The following is a 25790-nucleotide window of genomic DNA, read 5'->3' as shown; positions in this document are numbered from 1 at the left end:
TACAAACCTTATGGCGGTGGCTGTTCCACAGTATGTGGTTCCCAGCCGCCACTACAAGGCCATCTGTGGTAAGGTGCACATAACCACCGATATGTGGACCAGTAAGCACAGGCAGGGACGTTATATCTCCCTAACTGCACACTGGCTAAATTCAGTGGCGGCTGGGCCTGAGGCGGATAGCAGTTTGGTGCATGTCCTTCCACCACCGAGGATTGCATGACATTTCTCTTTGCCTCCTGTTGCCGCCTACTCCTCTTGCTCCTCTACCGCCTTCTCATCTGGTCAGCGTAACACCTTCACCACCAACTTCAGCACAGCCAGGCGGAAACAACAGCAGGCAGTTTTGAAACTCATTTGTTTTGAGGTAAAAAAAACAAACCGCGCAGGAACTGTGGAAGGGCATGAAACAACAGACCGATGAGTGGTTCGTGCCACTGAGCTTCATGCCTGGCCTGATGGTGTGCGATAATGGGCAAAATCTTGTAGCAGCTCTGGGCCTAGCCGGTTTGACGCACATCCCTTGCCTGGTGCATGTGCTGAATTTGGTGGTGCAGAGGTTCCTGAAAAATTGTCAGAGATATGTCAGAGCTTCTGCAGAAAGTGGGGGCCGTCTGTGCGCGTTTTCGGTGTTCTCACCATGCTGCTACTCGCCTGTCTGCGCTGCAAGGTGACTTCGGCCTTCCTGCTCACCACCTCATATTTGACCTGCCCACAAGTTGGAACTCCACTTTGCAAATGCTAGATAGAGTGTGCAAGCAGCAGCAGGCGATAGTGGAGTTTCAGCTCTGGGGAACAGCACCACTTCACCAACGAGTGGGCCTCCATGCGGGTCGCGTGTGCCGTGTTGTGCTGTTTCGAGTACTCCACCAACATGTTCTGTGCCGATAACGCAGTCCTCAGCGTTACTATCCCACTTCTATGTCTCCTTGAAAAAACACTTTGAGCGATGATCGAAGAGGATGTAGCACAGGAGGAAAAGGAGGAGGAAGAGGGATAATTTCAACGGTTATCAGGCCAATCATTCACAAGTGGTTTGGAGGGTGAGTTCCTGCACCAACATAGGCCAAGTACACAACTGTCCAGCCAGGGCACAGCTCTGCAGGATGAGGAGGATGATGATGATGATGAGGAAGAGGAACTGTGTTTACAGCAGGGTAGCACCCAAACCAGCTTATGGGCATTAATGGAGCATGGCTGGGAGGATACAGAGGACACAGATGATACACCTCCCACAGAGAACAGCTTGCCCCTGGGCAGCCTGGCACACATGAGCGACTACATGCTGCAGTGCAACGAAAGCCAAGTTGCCCACATTCTAATCAGTGCTGATTACTGAATGGCCACCCTGCTGGCTCCCCGCTACAAGGACAACGTGTTGTCCTTAATTCCATCACTAGAGCATTATCGGAAGATGCGCGAGTACAAGCACATGCTGCTAGATGAGCTGCTGATTGCATTCACACCTGACAGCGGGGGCTCAGTGGAAGCACAAGGCAAAGGCAGAGGAGGAGGAGGAAGAAGTTGCCAACGCAGCTGGGGCACCACTAGGACCTCAGAAGGAAAGGTTAGCATGGCCGAAATGTGGAAAAGCTTTGTCAGCACGCCACAACAGCCAGCATTACCAGCTGATATGGAACGTCTTAGCAGGAGGCAGTATTTCAGCAACATGGTGGAACAGTACGTGTGCACACGCCTACACGTACTGACTGATGGGTCTGCCCCCTTCAACTTCTGGGTCTCCAAATTGGGCACATGGACTGAGCTTGCCCTTTACGCCTTGGAGGTGCTGACCTGCCTTGCGGGCAGTGTATTGTGTGTTTAGTACGGCAGGGGGGGTGATCACAGACAAGCGCAGCCACCTGTCTACAGCCAATGTGGACAAACCCCACGTTCATTAAAATGAACCAGGCATGGATCCCACAGGACTTGTCCGTACCTTGTTCAGAATAGACAAGTATACCTCTCGCACCCAGCCATTGTTATACTCCAGTGCACTTTCTCTTTGGATTCTCTTTTTTATTTCCCAATGTTTTGGGTTCTTCCAAAATTTATGAAAAAAAATTAAAAAAGAAATAAAGAAAATTAAATAAAAATATAAAAAAAACTACAAAAACAGTGTTGGCTACCCCCTCTTCCTCCACCAACGCTTCTACCTACACCGCCATGTCCACCGCCTCCTCAACCTCCTACTCCACTTTGACCTCCGCCTCCTAGTTCAAGATCATTTTTGTTAATTTTTTTTATATTCTATGTAATTTTAAGTCATTTCCCTATCCACATTTGTTTGCAGGGCAATTGTCCTGCTCTTACCCCCATTTTGCTTCCTTTTGCAGACATCTAGCTCTTTCTATAAGATTATTAGAGCCATTTTAGTGCCCCAAAGTTTTGGTCCTTATTGACTTTAATGGGGTTCTGGGTCAAGTTTGGGTCAAGTTCGGGTTCCGAACTTTGCGGCGAAGTTCGGCCGAACCCGGCAAACCCGAACTTCCAGGGGTTCGCTCAACCCTACAAATAACAATAAATCACAAAAAGGGAGAGGCAGTAACTCTGATATAGCATACTCACAGATACTATGTTCCTCCAGAAGCTGTTGTAGAGCAATATGCTGAGCTCTGATCGTGCCATCATGTTGCTCTGATTGTGTGTGATAAATAACCCTAGGCTCTAAGCTTGCGTGAGTTAAAAGTAACCTTAGCCCCTAGGGTTAGGGCTCCTGTTTGGTTATGGGTTTCAGCAGTGGGGCGCACATTGATCAGATAGGTGACTGTCAAGTCAGGAGGGTTGCTTTAAATGAAATACTTTCTTCTATTAGTGATGGCTAACATTGTATAAGGATGTTCCCATGTTGAATAGGCTAAGGACAAGTTACCCTTTATGGGGGATCTTATTTATTTGAACATCTTTTCTGTATGCAATCTATAATTTCACTTGGCTCTCAGATAATTCACTTGTAGATCACATAATGCTCCTAAGGCAGAGGAATGTATACGTTTTTTGCCTCTTGATTTCCATGCCGCCTGTTTCTGGTTTTGTCTGACATCACCATCACATAATCTGTATCGACAAGAAGTCATAGTGATGCATTGATCCACAGACACCTGTATTCAGTATTTACTGTTGGAAGCATCTCCAAAGCAGATAATCTATGACCCTATTTTGTTTGGGCAATATACACTAATCAGCCATAACATTAAAACCATCCGAATGAAAAACCTTGTTTACAGTGGTACCGGTTAAAGTGTTGTCCAAGTATTTTTTTTTTTTTTTTTTATGTTTCTAACTAAGGAAATGTAAGGCGTTTTCAATTCACTTACTTCATCTACTGTGGCCCTGTTCTCCTCATTTGTTTACCTGCTTTGATCACGTTCCGTGCACAAGCCTGAGGGACCAGGAGGGAGCAGGTCTGGCTCTGTGCATGAAACGTCACTGTGAAGGCTGTGCTGGTTGTAACAACAAGCCACACCCCTGCACTGCTGATCTGATGACTAAGCATTCTATCCTGCATCTCCCCTCCCACTGGATTCTTTCAGTTTAACCCCTTCTACCATAAGCAGCACAAAGTCAGCATTGGAGGCTCTTCTCCAGGCATTGAGGAGACAAATGCTGTTCACAGGATCTTCCGCCCTCACCCCACAAACACAAGGCTGACAAAGACTGGAGGAATTTTCTCCTCTTAACTCTTCTGCTGGCTATGAAGAAGTGTCTGCAGAGCATTGCACAAGAACAGGTAGGGGGGAATATCCTGTGTGTATCAGCAATGTCATTGTACTGTACAGCTCGGGCCTTGTAGTGTCACACATACAACATACGTACGTACACCAGCATTCAGACTGCAGATAGGAAAGCACAATTATTCACACACAGAATAGGGAAAGGGGAAAGACAGTCTTTGTTGACACCCACAAATATTCATGAGGAAAACCTCAGAGATTAGTGTTATATGCCTCCACAGCTCTGCAACTGCATATCAACAAAGGGCCACAACAGAACTAGAGAAATGTGTATTTTTTATATATTTTTTGCCTAAAACTTGTGCTGGATGCAGAAAAAATGTACAAGAGTTTTGTTTTAGAAATGAGCTAATTGATTCTAACTAATCGGATTTGTTACAAATTTTACAAAAATTTTCTACAAAACAAAGCTGAAGATTTTTTGTTTCAGATGAATCACTTCAAAACTGTTTTCAGAGGCAATTTACTGTGAGAATTAATGGTGAAAAGAGTAAGTGAAAAGAAGGATGGTCACATGACATTGGGAGGAAATGGATGGGAGGGCTTGCCCTTATTGGCTCAGAGTCTGACATGCAGTCTTTTCAGCCAATCAGTGGTGGCACTAGGTAGGGAGATGCCTTGGAAGAACAAGCATAATTACATATTTTGTTCAGCTGTTAATGAGGGTAATTTTAGAGTAAACAGAGGCACAAGCAACTATTCTAGTGTTACAAGGACAGTCTAGGGAAAGAACATAAATAATTGTGTAGATGTTAGAGACTTTGAGCAGGGGAAGCCTTAAAGGGGTTGTCTAACTTCAGAAAGTGGCATTTATCATGTAGAAAAAGTTAATACAAACCACTTACTAATGTATTGTGATTATTAATTACATAGTGGTGAGGTGGAAGCAGCATGAGGAAACCACAGAGTGGCCCAATGACAGTGTGGAGGTGGCAGCAGCAGCATCAGGAGGCCACAGAGTGGCACAAAGACAGAGTGTGGAGGTTGCAGCAGCAGCATCAGGGGGGAAGCCACAGAGTGGCACAATGACAGAGTGTGGAGATGGTGGCAGAAGCAGCATCAGGAGGAGGCCACAGAGTGGCACAATGACAGTGTGGAGGTGGCAGCAGCATCAGGAGGCCGCAAAGTGACACAATGAATGAGTGTGGAGGTTGCAACATCAAGGGAAAGCCACAAAGTGGCACAATGACAGTGTGGAGGTGGTAGCAGCAGCATCACGAGGCCATAGAGTAGCACAATGACAGAGTGTGGAGGTGACAGCAACAGCAGCATCAGCAGGCCACCGAGTGACACAATGACAGCATGTGGAGGTGGTGGCAGCAGCTGCTCTAGGAGGAGGCCACAGGGTGGCACAATAACAGTGTGGAGGTGGCGGCAGCAGCATCAGGAGACCTGAGAGGTGAGGTGGCAGGAGCATCAGGAGACCACAGAGTGACCAGTTGACAAAGTGGGGAGGTGGGTGGCAATACCAGCACCAGCTGAAGATGGTGGGTGAAAGAAGGAGCACTTGGCATCAGATGTGTGGCATCAGGCAAATGACAGCTTTAGAATAGTAGCTAGGGCAGGTAGCCAGAAGAAACCAGTCTCTTTTGTCAAAGTATTGGTATGGCACCATGGATGATCTAGTCTGATGCATCAGGCAATGGTGGGTGAAAATGCTGGCTGATCAATGACTGATTTAACTTGACAAAGGTCAGTCTATTCACATTTTGGGTAGACAGGGGAGTTCTTATTGGGATAACTATGGCCCCCACCTCACTAAACACCGTTCTGATGCCACACTACTTGCATAGCAGGACAGCTTTTCCAGGGCAAACTCTGCCGGTAGGGGCCAAAAATCCAGTTTGGCTGCCCAGTAATAAAGCGTATCTTCAAAGTGGGGTGGCAGGGTGCTGTTTCAGGTCCTGCTCCAGGTCTAGCTGCTGCTGCTTCTACTAGTGAGCAATTTCTTCACTAGGCAGGTTAAGAAATCTGCTCATCAGCAACTCTAGACTCAAGTTGCTGCTGATGGAGCAGGGACTGCTGCTACTCCCCCCCCCCCCCACCCTGCCACAGCAGCCATGGCAGAGCAACGTAAGTGCAGAGGAACCCTCCGGTCAGACTTGCGAGAGGATGTATGGTGTTTTTTCCTCCCTCTCAGCGAGTGTAATAAAGGCCCCCATTTTTGTCTGGTAGCGAGGGTCCAAAAAAGTGGAGAGCCAGAAGTCATCCCTCTGCAGAATGGTGACAATTTGTCTGTCACTATGCAAGCAAGTGAGTATACATCGGGCCATTTGTGCTAGTGACTCGAGGAAACTCTCTGCTTCCATCTCCACTGCATACTGCCACGGTGTGTCTGGGTCCTCTGCCTTGTCTTCCTCATTGTCCTGTAGCTCCTCTGGCTGCTCCTCCTCTCCTGTCACCTGTGTAGTAAAACCACCCTATTTGTTACACATTGCTTGTGCTCCAATGTCCTTAACCTCCTCCTCCAGTTCAGCCCCCACAGCGCTCATGTGGCCATGAGAACTAGGTGCCACATCTCCAGTCCCCTGACCAGTCAGATTTACCAGCTTCTGTTCCAGGACATGAATATTGATTATTCAGTAGTCCTGGCGACTGACAAATAACGTGGCCTCCTTAAAGGGCCTAAGCAAACGGCAGGTGTCACGCATGAGCTGACACTGGCTGGCATCAAAGTTACAAAGGGGAGTACTCCTGTCCACTTGGATCATCAAGAAATTATTTATGGCCTTTATCTATTCGTATAGTCGGTCCAATATATGGAGGGTGGAATTCTAACTGGTGGAAACGTATATCAGCCTATTTTGGGGGATTCTGTTCTGTCGCTGCAGCTCAAGGAGGGTGTGCTTTGCAGGGTACGAGTGGCTAAAGTGCAAGCAAAGTTTCCTGGCCATATTTTAGGATCTCCTGCAGATAGGTCGAAGACTTCTGGAACTGCTTGATAACAAGATTGAACACGTGTGCCGTTGTCAGTCAACATGGCTCCGATTTTCAGTTGTCGCAGAGAAAGTGTCATGGTCTTACCTTCTCACTGTTCTCCTTCGTTTGACATGTGCTGGCGGCCATCTTGGTTTCTGGGTTTCTTGTAGCCTCCCACCCTGCGGCTCCTCCTTCCCACTGGGAGGAGCTGGATGCCTAGCTCATATATATAGAAGGTCTGTGGCTTCAGTTCCTTGCTTGGTCCTCCTGTGTGCACATGCTTCAAAGACTGCTGCTGCTTCTGGTTCCTGATCCTGGCCTCGTCTGACTACCCCGTTGGTTCCCGATCCTGGCTTCGTCTGACTACCCCGTTGGTTCCTGATCCTGGCTACGTCTGACTACCCTCCTGGTTCCTGACCTCCGTCTACGCAAGACCCTGCTTCGGTTTAGCCATCCGTTTGGACTTTAGCTACGGCTTGATTTTCAATAAAGCCTTCTTATTCCACCTATCTCTGTTGTACGTCTGGTTCATGGTTCCATGACATTAGGACCAAGCCATGAATTCTGACGGTACAGGGCCATCCTCGCTACCTACGCTGGTTGCCAGACTTGATCAGCAGGATCACCTGTTGGGTCGGTTCGCTGTGGCGTTACAAACCCTGCTTGAACGCACGGCTCATTTAGCTTCCGTTGCCGATGGGTCGGTTGTCGCTCCTGGGCCCGCTCCTACTGCCGCTCCGGTTGTTGCGCCAGAGTCTACCCCGACACCTGTTGCTGCACCTGCGGTGTTTCGGGGTATGACCGGTTCTGCCCCCCTTCCACAGCGCTTTGGGGGAGAGCCAACTCAGTGCCGAGGTTTCCTTAACCAGGTGGCCATTTATTTCGAGTTGCTGCCACATGCCTTTCCTACTGAGAGATCAAAGGTGGGCTTCTTGATCTCGCTGCTCTCGGACATTGCCTTGGCCTGGGCCAGCCCTTTATGGGAGAACAACAATCCGGTGGTTGCCGAGTTTTCCGGTTTTGTTGCTTCTCTTCGGAAGGTATTCGATGTGCCGGCTCGTGCTGCCTCTGCTGCGAAGCTCCTTATGTCCATCAGACAGGGTTCACGATCCGTAGCTGAATACGCCATTGAGTTTCGTACCCTGGCAGCAGAGGTGGGCTGGAATAATGAGGCTCTGGTCGCTGCTTTCTCTCATGGTCTCTCGGATGCCTTGAAGGATGAGATTGCAGCCAAGGACCTACCAGTGGAGCTCGAGTCCCTTATTTCTTTCCTGATTTTGATTGACACCAGACTCAGGGAGAGACCTTCCTTTAAGGAGAGCCTGCGGAGGCCTTCTAACAGATTGGCGCCTACGTTTGCTGTCCCACCCGTGCCTCCCTCTCCTCCCACGCCTCCTGGGGATGACTGGTCTGGGGGTCAACCCATGCAGCTGGGGGTTGCTCGCCTGTCCGAGGGGGAGAGGGTACTCCGGAGACGCGAGGGCGGATGCATGTACTGTGGTCTCGGTGGGCATTTTCGGTTGGCATGCCCGAACCGTCCGGGAAACGCTCGCACCTGAGATCCTGTCGGGGGCAGATCTTGGGTGGAGTCTCCTCGTCCCCGGTTTCCCGTATTGACAAACCACTGATTACTGTTGTCCTCTCCTGGGTCGGGGGCTCGGTGACGACCCAGGCGTTGGTGGACTCTGGTGCTGGTGGCTTGTTCATTGATAGTGTGTTCGCCGCCGCCAATTCCATTCCTCTGCAGCCTCGAGGTTCCCCACTGGCTCTTGAGGCGATAGACGGCAGACCCCTTCTGCCGCCACACGTGACTCAGGAGACCCTTCCAGTGGGGATGGCCATTGGTGCCGTTCACAGAGAGTCGGTCTGTCTCCAGGTTATTTCGTCTCCACACTACTCGGTGGTCTTGGGGTACCCCTGGCTCCAGAAGCATAATCCGACTTTCGATTGGAGATCGGCCGAGATCCTCTCGTGGTCACCGCAGTGTGGGGCTAGTTGCATCCATGGGCCTGTCAAGTTGCTGTGTACTTCCTCGGACTCTCTGTTGCCTCCTGAATACGAGGAGTACCGGGATGTATTCGATAAGGTGCGCGCGGTTGCCCTACCTCCGCACCGCCCATACGATTGTGCCATAGAGTTACAATCTGGTGCCGTTCCTCCTCGTGGCAAAGTCTATCCACTGTCGGTAGCGGAGAATGAGGCCATGGAGGAGTACGTGAGGGAGGCGCTTTCACGCGGACACATTCGCAAATCCTCGTCCCCGGCAGGGGCTGGATTTTTCTTTGTGAAAAAGAAGGGCGGTGAGTTGAGGCCTTGCATCGACTACAGGGGTCTCAATCGCATCACGATCAAGAACGCTTACCCGATACCCTTGATTTCCGAGCTGTTCGATCGCCTCAAAGGGGCCACGGTCTTTACCAAACTCGACCTGAGGGCGGCATATAACCTGGTAAGGATCAAGGCGGGCGATGAGTGGAAGACCGCGTTTAACACCAGGACCGGTCATTATGAATCCTTGGTTATGCCCTTTGGGTTGTGCAATGCGCCCGCAGTCTTCCAGGAATTCATCAACGATGTTTTCCGTGACCTGTTGCAGCAGTGTGTGGTGGTCTATTTGGATGACATCTTGGTATATTCTGCATCCATGGAGGCCCACATTCTGGATGTCAGACGAGTGTTGCAACGCTTACGAGAGAACAAGCTGTTCGGTAAGCTTGAGAAATGCGAATTTCACCGATCCCAGGTAACCTTCTTAGGTTACATCATTTCCGCTGAGGGGTTCTCCATGGATCCTGAGAAGGTTTCGGCTGTCTTACAGTGGCCCCAACCCAGTGGGCTTCGTGCCCTGCAGCGCTTTTTGGGCTTCGCCAATTATTATCGGAAGTTCATCAGGGACTTTTCCATGCTAGCCAAGCCTCTCACGGATCTGACCAGGAAGGACAGTAATCCTCAGGTCTGGTCGCTCGAGGCCATCCGAGCTTTTGAGGCTCTAAAGTCCGCCTTTGTGTCGGCTCCGATTCTGTCGCATCCCAACCCTGGGTTGCCTTTTGTCCTCGAGGTGGACGCGTCTGAGACGGGAGTAGGCGCCCTCCTGTCTCAGCGTAGAACACCAGAGGGTCCTCTGCTTCCTTGTGGGTTTTACTCCCGGAAACTGTCTTCCGCGGAGTGCAACTATCAGATTGGTGACAGGGAGTTATTGGCCATCGTGCAGGCCCTTAAAGAATGGAGGCACTTGCTCGAGGGCTCGGTGGTTCCGGTTCTCATCCTGACGGACCACAAGAATCTGACCTACCTCTCTGAGGCCAAGAGATTGACACCACGTCAGGCCAGATGGGCTCTGTTCTTGTCACGTTTTAATTACGTGGTCTCCTACCTACCCGGCTCCAAGAACATCAGAGCGGATGCCTTATCACGGCAGTACTCCGAGCTGTCCGGGGAGGAGTCGATTCCGACTACGGTCATACCCCCGAATCAGATCCTGGCTGCTATTCGCACCAGCCTGACCTCTCCTCTGGGTGAGCAGATTTTGGCGGCTCAATCTGGTGCTCCCTCTGGGAGACCCAACGGCAGATGTTTTGTGCCTGAGGAGTTGCGCACTCGGTTGTTGCGAACCTACCATAACTCCAAGGCCGCGGGGCACCCTGGAAAGAATCAGCTGTCCTGGGCGGTTTCACGTCTGTTCTGGTGGCCTTCTCTACGTTCCGACATCGCTGCATATGTAGCGGCATGCTCCGTTTGTGCCCAGAGTAAGTCCCCTCGGCACCTTCCGTTGGGCCTTTTGCAACCCATAGCCACCGGGGAGCATCCATGGTCACACCTGGGGATGGATTTCATTGTGGACCTTCCTGCATCCCGAGGCCATACGGTCATTCTCATGATTGTGGATCGGTTTTCCAAAATGTGCCACTGTGTTCCTCTCAAGAAGTTACCCTCTGCACAAGAGTTGGCCTCGATTTTTGCCAGGGAGGTCTTCCGGTTGCACGGTTTGCCCAAGGAGATTGTGTCGGATCGGGGGAGTCAGTTTGTGTCCAGGTTCTGGCGCGCCTTTTGCTCCCAGTTGGGGATTCATCTCTCTTTCTCCTCGGCCTACCACCCTCAGTCCAATGGGGCCGCAGAACGATCCATTCAGGCCTTGGAGCAATTCCTTCGTTGCTATGTCTCCGATCACCAAGACAATTGGGTTGACCTCCTGCCTTGGGCTGAGTTTGCCAGGAACACGGCGGTGAACTCTTCCTCTGGGACGTCTCCCTTCATGGCCAATTATGGGTTCCAACCTGCCGTGTTACCGGAGGTATTCTCTCCCCAGGATACTCCGGCTGTGGAGGATCACCTTTCCGTCCTACGTACTTCTTGGGTACAGATCCAGAGGTCCCTTGAGGTCTCTGCGCAACGCCAGAGACTCCAGGCTAATCGCAGACGAGCGCCCGCTCCTTCCTACCAGGTCGGAGACCGTGTATGGTTGTCCACCCGCAACCTCAACCTTCGAGTGCCCACTCCCAAGCTGGCGCCTCGCTTTGTTGGTCCCTTCCGAGTGCTTCACAGGGTAAACCCGGTAGCCTATGCCCTTGCGCTTCCTCCTGGCATGCGGATCTCCAACGTGTTTCATGTCTCCCTGTTGAAGCCATTGGTGTGTAATCGTTTCACTTCCTCGGTTCCTCGGCCCCGTCCGGTCCAAGTGGGCAATCGTGAGGAATATGAGGTGAGCAATATCCTGGACTCACACCTGGTCCGCGGTCGGTTGCAGTTTTTGGTCCATTGGCGTGGTTATGGTCCAGAGGAGCGTTCCTGGGTTCCCTCCACAGATGTCCATGCTCCTGCGTTGCTCCGAGCCTTCCACGCACGCTTCCCTCTGAAACCGTTCCTTACTCCGCGGAGGAGGGGCCCTTGAGGGGGAGGTACTGTCATGGTCTTACCTTCTCACTGTTCTCCTTCGTTTGACATGTGCTGGCGGCCATCTTGGTTTCTGGGTTTCTTGTAGCCTCCCACCCTGCGGCTCCTCCTTCCCACTGGGAGGAGCTGGATGCCTAGCTCATATATATAGAAGGTCTGTGGCTTCAGTTCCTTGCTTGGTCCTCCTGTGTGCACATGCTTCAAAGACTGCTGCTGCTTCTGGTTCCTGATCCTGGCCTCGTCTGACTACCCCGTTGGTTCCCGATCCTGGCTTCGTCTGACTACCCCGTTGGTTCCTGCTCCTGGCTACGTCTGACTACCCTCCTGGTTCCTGACCTCCGTCTACGCAAGACCCTGCTTCGGTTTAGCCATCCGTTTGGACTTTAGCTACGGCTTGATTTTCAATAAAGCCTTCTTATTCCACCTATCTCTGTTGTACGTCTGGTTCATGGTTCCATGACAGAAAGCCAGAGCAGTTCCTCCCCTGTGTAACTCCATTTGTTCAGACAAACAAGGTACAGTACATAACAGCATGATACCACAGTTCCCTGCACATGTAGTATGCTAGAGGGACACTGAATTGTCCCTGCAGTGGAGGCTAAGGACATGGTGGAGGATGAGGAGGCATTGGCCGACATTGTCGCAGGACCAACGGCATGAGATCAAGGAGCCAGAAGCGGCGTCACCTGGCCAAGTTTCTGGTTTGGCTGTGCAGGAACCACATTCACCCAGTGGGCCGTAAAGGACATGTATTGTCCCTGAACATACTTATAGCTCCATACGTCGGCATTGCTGTGCACTTTGTCAGACACCGACAGGCTCAAGGACTGGCCCATATTTTGTTGTACATACAGTACAGACCAAAAGTTTGGACACACCTACTCATTCAAAGAGTTTTCTTTATTTTCATGACTATGAAAATTGTAGATTCACACTGAAGGCATCAAAACTATGAATTAACACATGTGGAATTATATACATAACAAAAAATGTGTGAAACAACTGAAAATATGTCATATTCTAGGTTCTTCAAAGTAGCCACCTTTTGCTTTGATTACTGCTTTGCACACTCTTGGCATTCTCTTGATGAGCTTCAAGATGTAGTCAACTGAAATGGTTTTCACTTCACAGGTGTGCCCTGTCAGGTTTAATAAGTGGGATTTATTGCCTTATAAATGGGGTTGGGACCATCAGTTGCGTTGTGGAGAAGTCGGGTGATACACAGCTGATAGTCCTACTGAATAGACTGTTAGAATTTGTATTATGGCAAGGAAAAAGCAGCTAAGTAAAGAAAAACGAGTGGCCATCATTACTTTAAGAAAAATTGGGAAAACTTTGAAAGTGTCCCCAAGTGCAGTCACAAAAACCATCAAGCGCTACAGAGAAACTGGCTCACATGCGGACCGCCCCAGGAAAGGAAGACCAAGAGTCACCTCTGCTGCGGAGGATAAGTTCATCTGAGTCACCAGCCTCAGAAATCGCAGGTTAACAGCAGCTCAGATTAGAGACCAGGTCAATGCCACACAGAGTTATAGCAGCAGACACATCTCTAGAACAACTGTTAAGAGGAGAGTGTGTGAATCAGGCCTTCATGGTAGAATATCTGCTAGGAAACCACTGCTAAGGACAGGCAACAAGCAGAAGAGACTTGTTTGGGCTAAAGAACACAAGGAATGGACATTAGACCAGTGGAAATCTGTGCTTTGGTCTGATGAGTCCAAATTTGAGATCTTTGGTTCCAACCACCGTGTCTTTGTGCGACGCAGAAAAGGTGAACAGATGGACTCTACATGCCTGGTTGCCGCCGTGAAGTGTGGAGGAGGAGGTGTGATGGTGTGTGGGTGCTTTGCTGGTGACACTGTTGGGGATTTATTCACAATTGAAGGCATACTGAACCAGCATGGCTACCACAGCATCTTGCAGCGGCATGCTATTCCATCTGGTTTGCGTTTAGTTGGACCATCATTTATTTTTCAACAGGACAATGACCCCAAACACACCTCCAGGCTGTGTAAGGGCTATTTGACCATGAAGGAGAGTGATGGGTGCTGCACCAGATGACCTGGCCTCCACAGTCACCGGACCTGAACCCAATCAAGATAGTTTGGGGTGAGCTGGACCGCAGAGTGAAGGCAAAAGGGCCAACAAGTGCTAAGCATCTCTGGGAACTCCTTCAAGACTGTTTGAAGACCATTTCTGGTGACTACCTCTTGAAGCTCATCAAGAGAATGCCAAGAGTGTGCAAACCAGTAATCAAAGCAAAAGGTGGCTACTTTGAAGAACCTAGAATATGACATATTTTCAGTTGTTTCACACTTTTCTGTTATGTATATAATTCCACATGTGTTAATTCATAGTTTTGATGCCTTCAGTGTGAATCTTCAATTTTCATAGTCATGAAAATAAAGAAAACTCTTTGAATGAGAAGGTTTGTCCAAACTTTTGGTCTGTACTGTACGTGTGCAGGGCTGGTACTGCCTTTTTGGCAAAGAAATGACTGCTTGGGTCACTCCACCTTGCCTCGGCACAAGCCATCAGTTCTCTGAAAGGTGCAGAGTCCACCACTTTGAAAGGGAGGGACTGCAGCACCAGCAACTTGGCCAGGAGTATGTTCAGCTTTGGCGCCGTTGGATGAGTGCATGCATACTGTTGTCTCTTGGCAATCGCTTTGGTGAATGATTGCTGACGGAATGACTGACAAGGAGTAGGAGGACGAGGAGCAGGAGCATCAAGACTAGCAGATGATGGGTAGGACAAACAGCTCTCTTCGGCTTAGGTTGTGGAGTCTTGACTGCCTGAAATTGGGTGCATGCCACTGGGTGATGCAGCAGTTGCTGCAGTAGGCTGGACCACCACATCAGAGCCACCGTTCTCCCAGGCCACTTTATGGTGACGCTGCATATGTTGACGCAGGGCCATGTTTCCAACATTGACACCCTGGCCATGCTTCACCTTCTGTCCACAGACTAGGCAAATGGCCATGTCCGGCGGCTTAACAAAAAACTTCTACTCCGCCAAGTAGGTGATTTTAACCTCAACACTCCGCACTGACTGACTGCTACTGCCGCTGCTTTCGTGAACCCCTGCACCACTACTTTCCGGGCAGGTAGGCTTCTGCAAAGCGGGTGGTCTACCCCGGGCACGTTTGGCTCCCAACCTTTAACTGCTGCCATTCTGCTGACTCACAGCCATGCTACCGTCTTGCTGGCTCTGCCACTGCCTCACGTGCAAGCTGCAACCCTCTTCTTCCAATGATAATGAAGCCCCTAATTCACCCGACTCCCAAGTGTGTTTAGCTACATCATCATCATCATCGAATACTGACTGCACGTCACCGATGTTCTCCTTAACGGTCACTCGGTCAGGAGCCTGAACACTCGCAACATTAGCTCCCACACCACTCTCCTCATCACTACTTGCTCACCTACTGGAGGAAGCAGCAGATGTCTCCTTCACATCTTGGCGGGCCAGTAGCTGCTTACTGTTCTCTAGTGGCTCGTCCTCGCTATATAGTGGAGCTGAGCCTACAGCATATAATGCTTCTCTAGCTGAGGGAACAGAAAAGGACAGAGGCAGGTTCAGGATAGGGCATGGGGCCTGATCTTGGGCCGTGATAAATAAGGGTTGTGTCTGATGAACCCACCAAATGACATCGGGAGCTCAGGCCTCTTGCTGCGACTCCTGTAGCCTCATCCCCTTACTCTGCTGCGACATGTGACTGCGCTAGAAATATTTGAGCAGGACCTTGTACTTCTCCGTCTAACATACTGTTAGATTAAATATATAAATAAAAAGGAAATTAAAACACCCCCAAAAAGTTTGTAATTCTCTCACTTCACCATTCAACGGCTAATAAGCCCTTTTTTCCCACTAATACACACCAAATAAGGCTTTTTAACATATAACTGCACTGCTGAACGGCAAATTGGCCCTTACTTTTTTCCACTTATACACGGCACAAAAGGCATTAGAATATATAACTGTACCACTGAAAGGCAAATAATATATATTTGTTGCCACTAACACATACCAAAAAATTCTTTAGAACATATAGTATAACTGCACTGTTGAAAAGCAAATAGGCCTTTACTCTTTTCCACTTGTACACGCCTTAAAAGGCTTTAGAATTGCACTGCTAAACAACAACAAAAAATCTATATTATCGCTTTTGGTGTGGATCCGTCTTGTATATGCACAGACAGATTCGCACCAATAATGCAAACGCTTGTATACGTTCATAACGGATCTGTTTGCATTATTCATTGAAAAAAAAGGCAAAACGGATTCTTCTTGACTTACATTGAAAGTCAATAGGGGACAGATACGTTTTCAGTTGCACCATATTGTGTCAGTGAACAACGGATCCGTCCCTATTGACTTACATTGTAAGTCAGAACGGATCCGTTTGGCTCCATCTAGTCAGATGGTCACCAAAAAGCTGCAAGCTACATTTTAGTGACCTAATAAAAAACACAAAGGAGATCAAACCCAGCCAAATTGATGCATTCTGAACGGATCCTTATCCATTCAGAATGCATTGGTGCTTAACTGATCCGTTTTGGGCTGCTTGTGAGAGCCCTGAAACTGATCTCACAAGCGGACCCAGAAACGCCAGTGTGAAAGTAGCCTAATACAAGCCAAAAAAGGCTTTAGAACATATAAATGCACTGTTGAACGGCAAATATATATATTTTTTGCCACTAATACACGCCAAATAGGGCTTTAGAACATATAACTGCGCTGCTGAACGTCAAATATATATTTTTGGCCACTAAAAAAAAAGGCTGATACACGCCAAAAAGAGCTTTAGAACATATAACTGCACCGCTGAATACACACCACCAAATATGCACATATGGACATGAACATTGCAATGTATTATCATTACTTTTGATAACCTCCTCTGAATAAAGGGTTATACACAAAAATACAGTCTAGGCAAATACATAAAATATATCACATACACTCTTTATTTTGCATGGTAAATGTGTTACGGCCAAAAATGGTTATTAAAGAATGATCTCACATAAGGGCAGTAAAGTCCATCCCTAAAGTGGGGTATAAAACATGTATAAAACTTTTTTATAGTGCAAAAATGTAGTAAAAAGGATGATCACAGAAAAGTCTTTCTGGGTAGTATGCTTTAAACGTTGCGTTAACATAGCCCCTTTATAACCTGAAAAGGGTGCGAAAAAGGGCTTAAACAGGATAAAACACACAAGTAAAGTGCAAAACTTTCTGGATTCAGGTGAAGTCCTGGATGGAGTCCTTGCAAATAAAACATAGAGAGGGGCTAAAAAAAAAACAATAAGAGAAGTCCTCTCAAACAAATGGCAGCACCTGCTCTATATAAGTGAGTGGTGAACGGCCTACTTAATTGTAGGGAGCGGAACATGATGATACATCCGTCGAAATTGGGCTCCCAGAATCAGGCTGTCCCTCCATTCTTCGCTGTTTAGGTGTGGATGGCAAATTCAGTTCCTTTGTCACCTTTTCAAAGACACAGGGTTGCTCTTTTTTTATGTTGTAAATCAGCCTAACTGCAGGGTCAATCCTGGTTACAGGGGTTAATTCCTCAGGTGGATCTTTCAGGGCTGAAGAATCTGCTGCTTTCTCCTCATAAGTGAATCCTTGGTGTTGCTGTACACCCATTTGCTGAAATAACATTGCACAGTCCTCCACGGCTATACTGTGGCTTTGTAACTCGGGCCTTCTTCGTCTAAGGCGTTCCCTCTGGGGTTTAGGTTAACTGTCAGGGTCTCCTGTAATAATGTCGGGTTGCCAGAGAATATTGGTTCCTCCAAAACCAGTGGCGTATTGGTTCTGAGTACTTGGTGGCACATACTTTGCAGCAGGCTGCACGGGGGTGGTAGAAAGTTCCTGTTCTGGATCTTCCTCAGACTCAGAGTGTTTATCAAGCTCCTGGGTCTCTTTGGGTTGTCCTGTCCGTTGTACTGCAGTGGCATAAGGTCCACTTGTGCCCTCTGCAGGGGTGAACTCGACCACCTCATTAACATATAGGCTATGTAGCCATTAATATGAAGAAGGCGAGCACTAAAGGATGGTGAAGTGGGCGTGATGCTGATGGTGCATGCAGAGGCTGTGGCCCTAGGCACAATGAAACTGTGCCTGCTGCCAGTGCACCAGAAAAAAAAAAAAAAAAAAACATCCACTGTACCAAGCTTCATGTCCAACTTAGCTGGGCGGCGCAGGACAACACTGTCCAAGTCGGACCAGTGCGAACTGTTCGTCGGTTGGATTGCTTAAGATAATGCCGGTTAAGCACCACCAAGTCTTCCACCAAGTCCAGTCTCTGTAACCAAGAGTCTGGTGAATCGAATACTCACTCTGATCATCCTTCGTCCTACCAATGAGAGGCTTGCCAAACGAGTGTTCCCACACTCTGATATTCTGAGGAGCTCTTTCCAGCGCCACTATTAGATTGGGCCCTCACGCTTAGCATGCTTGAAGAGGGACCTGAGATATTGTGCCCTGATTCCCAAATTCTTGAGCCTTCACAGTCTTACGAAGATGATGGTGGTGAATGGCAATCATTCGTTCACAAGGTGGATGATGATGAGACACAGTTGTCAATCACTGAGGTTATGGTTAGGTCAAGTCAGGAGGGTGAGTAGAGTGAGGAAGTGGAAGAGGAGGTGGTGGACGATGAGGTCACTGACCCAACATGGGAAGGTGAAAAGCCGAGCGAGGACAGCAGTACAGAGTGGGAGGGATCCACAGCACTGAAATAGGCTGGAAGAGGATGTGGGGTTGCAAAAGAGAGAAGTCAGCCCACACCAAACAGGCCTGCAACCGTTACACTGAGAACTCACATGCGTAAATCTAGTAGGGTAGGTGTTCCGCAGTATGGCGCTTTTTGAGGAAAGTGCAGACGACAAAAGAGTGGTAGTTTTCAACCTGTGCCGTACCAAAATGAGCCGGGGCGTGAACATTAGCAACCTCACCACCACCAGCATAATCCGCCACATGCCATCTAAGCACCCTAATAAGTGGGCCGAACGCCTGGGTCTACAATCTGGGTCTGCGGGTCACACCACTGCCTCCTCTTCCTTTTTGTTACACGCTGCTGGCCAATCCCCTGACCAAGGCGCAGGCCCAGATGCCCCTCTCGCTGCACCTGGACCTTTGCATGAACCATCAGCAACATCATTCACTTCCCTGTCCCAGTGTATTGTCCACAGGTCCATAACACAGTCATTTGAACGCAAGAGCAAATACCCACCCACCCATAGGCCATAGCACTAAACGTGCAACTTTCTAAATTACTGGCAATTGAAATGTTGCCATTTAGACTTGTGGACACTGAGGCCTTTGCATCCTGATATTGGAGGCCGTCCCAGCCGCCACTATCGATTACACCAGTGTGTGTCCCAGAACATCACCCGTGCCCTCACCAACGCACTTACTGGGAAGGTCCATTTTACCACGGACACCTGGACAAGTGCCAGTGGCCAGGGATGCTACATTTCCCTGACCGCACACTGGGTGAATGTTGTGGAGGCCGGGAGTAAGTCGTACCCTGGGATGGCACAGGTGCTACCCATGCCCAGGATTGTGGGCCCAACGTCTATCAGGGTCTCCGCCAGCAGCTATGTTACTGGCTCAAACCCCACTTCTCCTCCTCCGCCTCCTCCACTTCCACCTCCACCAGCAGTCAGCCATCGGTCGCTAGATGAAAGCAGTGTAGCACTGCTGTGGGTAAGTGTCAACAGGCCATGCTGAAGCTTAACTTCTTAGGGGACAAACAGCACACCACTGCAGAGCTGTGGCAGGGTATAAGGGACCAGACCAAGCTGCATGGTTGTGTCTGGCAAAGTCCGTAACTAGGTGGCGGCTTTGGAGCTCGACAACCTGACACACATCCCATGAGTAGCCCACGCCTTAAACTTAGTGGTTCAGCGGTTTATCAAAACCTATACCCATTTGCCAGAGCTACTAGTGAAGGCACGCCTCGTGTGTGCCCATTTATGCAAGTCGTTTACAGCTTCAGACGGTCTGTCAATGCTGCAACAGCGCTTGCGGCTTCCAGCTCACCGACTGTTGTGCGACGTGAGCACGCGATGGAACTCTACGTTCTACATGTTGGCCAGTCTTTGTGAGCAGCAGAGGGCAGTTGTGGAATACCAGCTGCCACATGGTCGTCGCCTGTTGAGTCAACTGCCACTATTCACAAGTGAGGAGTGGGCATTGATGTCAGACCTCTGTGAGGTTTTAAAAAACTTTGATGAATCCACACAAATGGTTAGTGGTGATAACGCTATTACCAGCATAACCATCCCACTGCTGTGTCTACTCAAACGATCGTTGCTCACAATTAAGGATGATGCGCTGAATGTGGCAGATTAGGAAACGGAGGAGGACATTACACAGGGTGATAGCCAGACCACCCACAGTTCATCTTCTTGGTGCAAATTGAACCATGAAGAGGAGGATAAGGAGGAGGAGCTGGAGACAGTATCCTCTGCTAAAGGGGATAGTACCCATGGAACTTTAATTCCATCTGTTCAGCGTGGTTGGGCAGAAGAGGGGGAGGTGGAAGATGAGGAGGAGGTGGAGAGTCATCCTGATGTCAACATGAACGTCTTGCCTGTTGGTACTCTGGCACACATGGCTGACTTTCCCGCGACCTTCGCGTTATATGCATTTTAGATAACACGGATTACTGGGTGTTCACCCTTATCCACCCCCACTACAAAGAAAACTCATCTCTCATTCCTGTGGTGGAGAGGACGACTAAAACAGTGCAATAACAGAAGGTACTTGTTGAGAGATTGCTCCAAAATTTTCCATCTGACAAAGCAGCCGTACTTCCTTAGGCAACCGAGGAAGGCAGATAAGGGAAACATACAGCAGTTCCAACACATAGGACACTTTCATGACACTCCGCCAGCAACCTCACCCTGAAGCACGGCCTAGTGGTACAAGGAGGGAAAAGTTTTGAAAGATGGTGAAGGAATACATAGCAGACCGTGTCAAGGTCCTAAATTATCCCTCAGTGCCTTTCAACTAGTGGGTGGCAATTTCAATCTATCATTTATAATGTACTCAATCTACTGTAGTGTATTCCCATGCACTTTTTCCACCACAAAAAAAGAGTATGTGGTTGAATCTTGTTTTCTCCTCCTCCTTATCCAGATTGTATATATTCCCTCCACTTTAATTTTTTTAATAGGGTCATATCAACTACAGGCCCTCAACTCAAATTATTTTATAGAGTCAGCTCAACTGCAGGCCCTCAACTCATTTTTTTTTCTATAGGGTCAGCTCAACTTCAGCCCCTAAACAGTTTTTTTTAAATAGGGTCAGCTGAACAGCATGCACTCGCATATAATGTTTTAGAGCGTCAGCTGTACAGCATGCACTCACATATTTTTTAGAGCGTCAGCTGAACAGCATGCACTCGCATATAATGTTTTTGAGCATCAGCTGAACAGAATGCAATCGCATATAACATTTTAGAGGGTCATTTGAACAGCATGCACTCTCATATAATGTTTTAGAGAGTCAGCTGAACAGCATGCACTCGCATATAATGTTTTATAGCGTCATCTGAACAGCATGCACTCGCATATAATGTTTTAGAGCCTAATTTGAACAGCATGCACTCGCATATAATGTTTTAGAGTGTCAGCTCACCTGCAGGCACTAGCATTTAATGTTTTAGAGCGTCAGCTGAACAGCATGCGCTCGCATATAATGTCTTAGAGCATCAGCTGAACAGCATGCAATCGCATATAATGTTTTAGAGCGTCAGCTGAACAGCATGCACTTGCATATGTTTTATAGCGTCATCTGAACAGCATGCACTCGCATATAATGTTTTAGAGCCTAATTTGAACAGCATGCACTCTCATATAATGTTTTAGAGTGTCAGCTCAACTGCAGGCACTAGCATATAATGTTTTAGAGCATCAGCTGTACAGCATGCTGAACAGAATGCACTCGCATATAATGTCTTAGAGCATCAGCTGTACAGCATGCACTCACATATGTTTTAGAGCGTCAGCTGAACAGCATGCACTTGCATATAATATTTTAGAGCATCAGCTGAACAGAATGCAATCGCATATAACATTTTAGAGGGTCATTTGAACAGCATGCACTCGCATATAATGTTTTAGAGAGTCAGCTGAACAGCATGCACTCGCATATAATGTTTTATAGCGTCAGCTGAACAGCATGCACTCGCATATAATGTTTTAGAGCCTAATTTGAACAGCATGCACTCGCATATAATGTTTTAGAGTGTTATCTCACCTACAGGCACTAGCATATAATGTTTTAGAGCGTCAGCTGAACAGCATACGCTCGCATATAATGTCTTAGAGCATCAGCTGAACAGCATGCACTCGCATATAATGTTTTACAGCGTCAGCTGAAAGCATGCATTTGCATATAATGCTTTAGAGCGTCAGCTGAACAGTGTGTACTCACATATAATGTTTTAGAGCATCAGCTGACCTGCAGGCACTAGCATATAATGTTTTAGAGCATTAACTCACCAGCAGGCATTCACATATAATGTTTTAGAGTGTCAGCTCACCAGCAGACCCTCACCCCTAATGTTTAAGAGGGTCAGCTCAGCAGCAGGCCCCCGCCCCTCATTTTGGATGGTCAAATCAGCAATCCCTTGCTCCAAATGTTTTTGAGGGTCACCAGCAGGCCACCAATCATAATTTTTCAAGGGTGTGTGAGTTGCCCTCCTATATTTGTAATCAGGGGCGTAGCGTGGGGGGGGGGCAGGGGGGCCATTGCCCCGGGCGCCAAACTGCAGGGGGGGCGCTCTGGCACCAGCTGCTAAAGGTTATAAGTTTTTTAGGAACAAGGCGGCTCTCTCTCTGCCGGAGTGCCGGGCCCTGCGCAACGGCCAGAGAGCTGTTTAAGTGCGCCCGGCCGGCCCTGATGATTCATTTGTGCGGTAGGGTCGGCGTTGGGATAGGCAATCATTAGGCTGGCCTGGCTCCCTCCAGCTCCGCCCACTTTCCAGGCAGGAAACACAGTGCGGAGCACGGGAGCCAGAGCCAGCAGACACCAGTAGAGCTCTCAGAGACCAGTCAGCCGGCCCTGAGTGAGCCCTGAGCCAGTGAGCCTAGAAGAGTCCAGACTACAGAGCAGAGGTAGAGGCCAGAGGGGGAGCCAGGCAGCTGCTGCCCCACAGCGCTGAGGCTGAGTTAGTGTCACTAGTGATTACGTTGGGTTGCCATGTCACCATGATGACCTCCCTCCCTGAGTCTGTGTGTGGGGGGATGGTGGCTGGTGGGTTTACAGTATGCACCACTGTCTGGGCATGCAATAATAATGGTAATAAATCAATGAGTGAAGTGCCAGAGGTCTGCCAGGCCAAATAGGTGGCTGGCATTCATGGTACTGATGTGGCAGGATAATGGTAGAGAGGCACTGAGACAGTACTGCCTCTGGGATGCCATCTGCCCATCTCTATACCAGGCCTACCCTGGGGCTGGGCTGGTATGGACAGCAGAGATGGGCAGAAGATGGCATCCTAGAGTCAGTGCGGTCACCTCATGTCCAGACGGCTACTTTCACACTTGCGTTCGGAGCGGATCCGTCTGGTATCTGCATAGACGGATCCGCTTCTATAATGCAAACGATGGTATCCGTTCAGAATGGATCCGTCTGCATTATATTTAAGGAAAAAGTCTAAGTCCAATTTGTAGTCAGACGGATACATCCAGACTTTACATTGAAAGTCAATGGGGGACGGATCCGTTTGAAATTGCACCATATTGTGTCAACGTCAAACGGATCTTTCCCCATTGACTTACATTGTAAGCCATATGGAACCCTGTATTTTATGAGATCCTGCAATAAATTGCGGTATATATGTCTCTTTTATAGTATTAGTGGTAATATTGGTCTTGGTATGCCTGTGGGGCGTCATTCTATAAAAAGCCCTGTACCTGCACTCCATAATTTTTGTTTTTCTGCCACTGTGATGGAACAGAAAACTGGAAATGATAACACAGATGTAGACAAAGCATTAGGCTACTTTCACACTTGCGGCAGGATGGATCCGGCAGGCTGGTCTCCCTGTCGGATCCGTCCTTCCACTGTTTCGCTGTATCACCGGGACACCACGCCCCCTTCCCCATTGACTATAATGGGGACAGGGGCGGCACTTTGGCGCAGTACGGCAGTGCACGGCAAAAGGCTGCCGGACTAAAATTCCTGCATGTCCGACTTTTTAGTTCGGCGGTCTCTGACCGCGAACTGGCGTACTGTAATAATACTCCCGTATTATAGTCAATGGGGACGGAGCGGCGGTCCGGCGATTCGGCAAAACAGCGGAAGGACGGATCCGACAGGGAGACCAGCCTGCCGGATCCATCCTGCCGCAAGTGTGAAAGTAGCCTTAATTGGATGCATTCACTTCTGGAGAAATGTGTCTTTTTACACTTACAACCCTGTGTCCAACCACAGGTTTATCTTAAAGGAAGATATGTTTTGCAGTTTTTATGTTATTTTTTAAGCCAAAATCAGGAGTGGATCTACTAAGAAGAAGTATAAGTCCTTCCTTTATATTTCCCATTTATTTTGAATTCCCCAACTTTGTCGCAAAGCACTGCATTTTGTTTTCTCCAAAAGATGCTGTGTTTGAAAGTATCATTATATGGACTATTATTTTATATGCATCATCCTAGTCAAAATATATAATATAAGACTTGGTAGAAGCCAAACGATTGCGAAGAGTCTAAATAGATATATACTAACCTTGAGCTTTCAAAGAGAATTGTCTGTGACCATCAAAATACTCAGCAGATTTTATAAGGTTACTTATGTTAATAGCAGTAACATGTTTTTTGGCAGGTAATGAAATATTTTTTTAAATGCACATTACATAAAATATTAGAGAATCATTAAAGGTGGCCTGAACTTCTAATGGTTTTTAAAGTAAGGTTTTATGAGCCATTCCAATGAATACATATCTGCAACATGAATTCAATTCACAAAAACAGCACTATAACTTATAGCAGATAGACAGTTGTCCCAAGGTGACATTAAAATGATTGTTTCACTTCAGCAAATGGCATTTATCATGTAGACAAAGTTGGCACTTACTCACATAATGCACTGGTTGTATCCAAGGGATATGGTCACTTATGCAATCCAGCAGTGGTGACTGTGCTTGCACACTATAAGAAAAAGTGCTAGGCTCTCTGGAGTTCGGTACCATGGGAGCATGCATAGACAAGCATGTGCAGTAGCTCTCATCCCATCCACATCTCATCTGCTCTGCAAAGGTGGCTATAGCCACTAGAAGCAAGCAGTGTACTGTATGATGTAATGGAAAAATTAATCAAGCCAACACAGTAGGCAATATGGACAATTGCAATATATTAGCAAGTGCTTTTTATTAGCTGTATCTACTGTAGGTCACTAAACCCTTTTGCCACAAATAACTGCACCAGTGAAGTGTGCATATTTTTTTTATTTCTATAATGAAATAGGCCACTGATTGCTTTTACCACAAATAAGTGCACCAGTGAAATGTGTATATTTTTTTTCTTTCTGTACTGAAATAGGCCACTAAACGATTTAGCCAAAAATAACTACACCAGTGAAGTGCGTATATATTTTTTTCTTTTTATAATCAAATTGGGCACTAAACTCTTTTGCCACAAATAACTGCACCAGTAAAGTGTGCATATTTTTTTCTTCTATAAACAAATAGGCCACTAAATGTTTTTGACACAAATAAGTGCACCAGTGAAGTTCATATTATTTTTTTCTTTCTATACGCTTTCAAGACATATAACTGCAGAAGTGAAATGAGAATATATTTTTCTTTTTGTACTGAAATAGGCCAGTAAAACCTTTTGCCACAAATAAGTGCACCAGTGAAGTACATATATTTTTTTTCTTTCTATAATGAAATAGGCCACTGAACGCTTTTGCCACAAATAAGTGCACCACTGAAGTGCATTTTCTTTCTTTCTGTACTGAAATAAGCCACTAAATGCTTTTGCCACAAATAACTGCACCAGTGACGTGCATTAGTGTTGATCCAGCACCAAAGTGCTCGGGTGTTCGGGTGCTTGGGTCAAACACCTTGGGATTCTCGGATGCTCTACCGAGCACAATAGAAGTCAATGGGAGCACCCGAGCATTAAACCAGGAACCACCTGCTCTGAAAAAGGGAGGGTGTCTAGTTCATAGGAAAAGGTTCAAAATTGATGGAAACACCACCAAAATGGTTCAGGAACAGCATGG

This window comes from Bufo gargarizans, chromosome 3, assembly GCF_014858855.1.
Source record: "Bufo gargarizans isolate SCDJY-AF-19 chromosome 3, ASM1485885v1, whole genome shotgun sequence".
Classification (NCBI taxonomy): Eukaryota; Metazoa; Chordata; class Amphibia; order Anura; family Bufonidae; genus Bufo; species Bufo gargarizans.
This window is presented reverse-complemented; position numbering follows the sequence as displayed.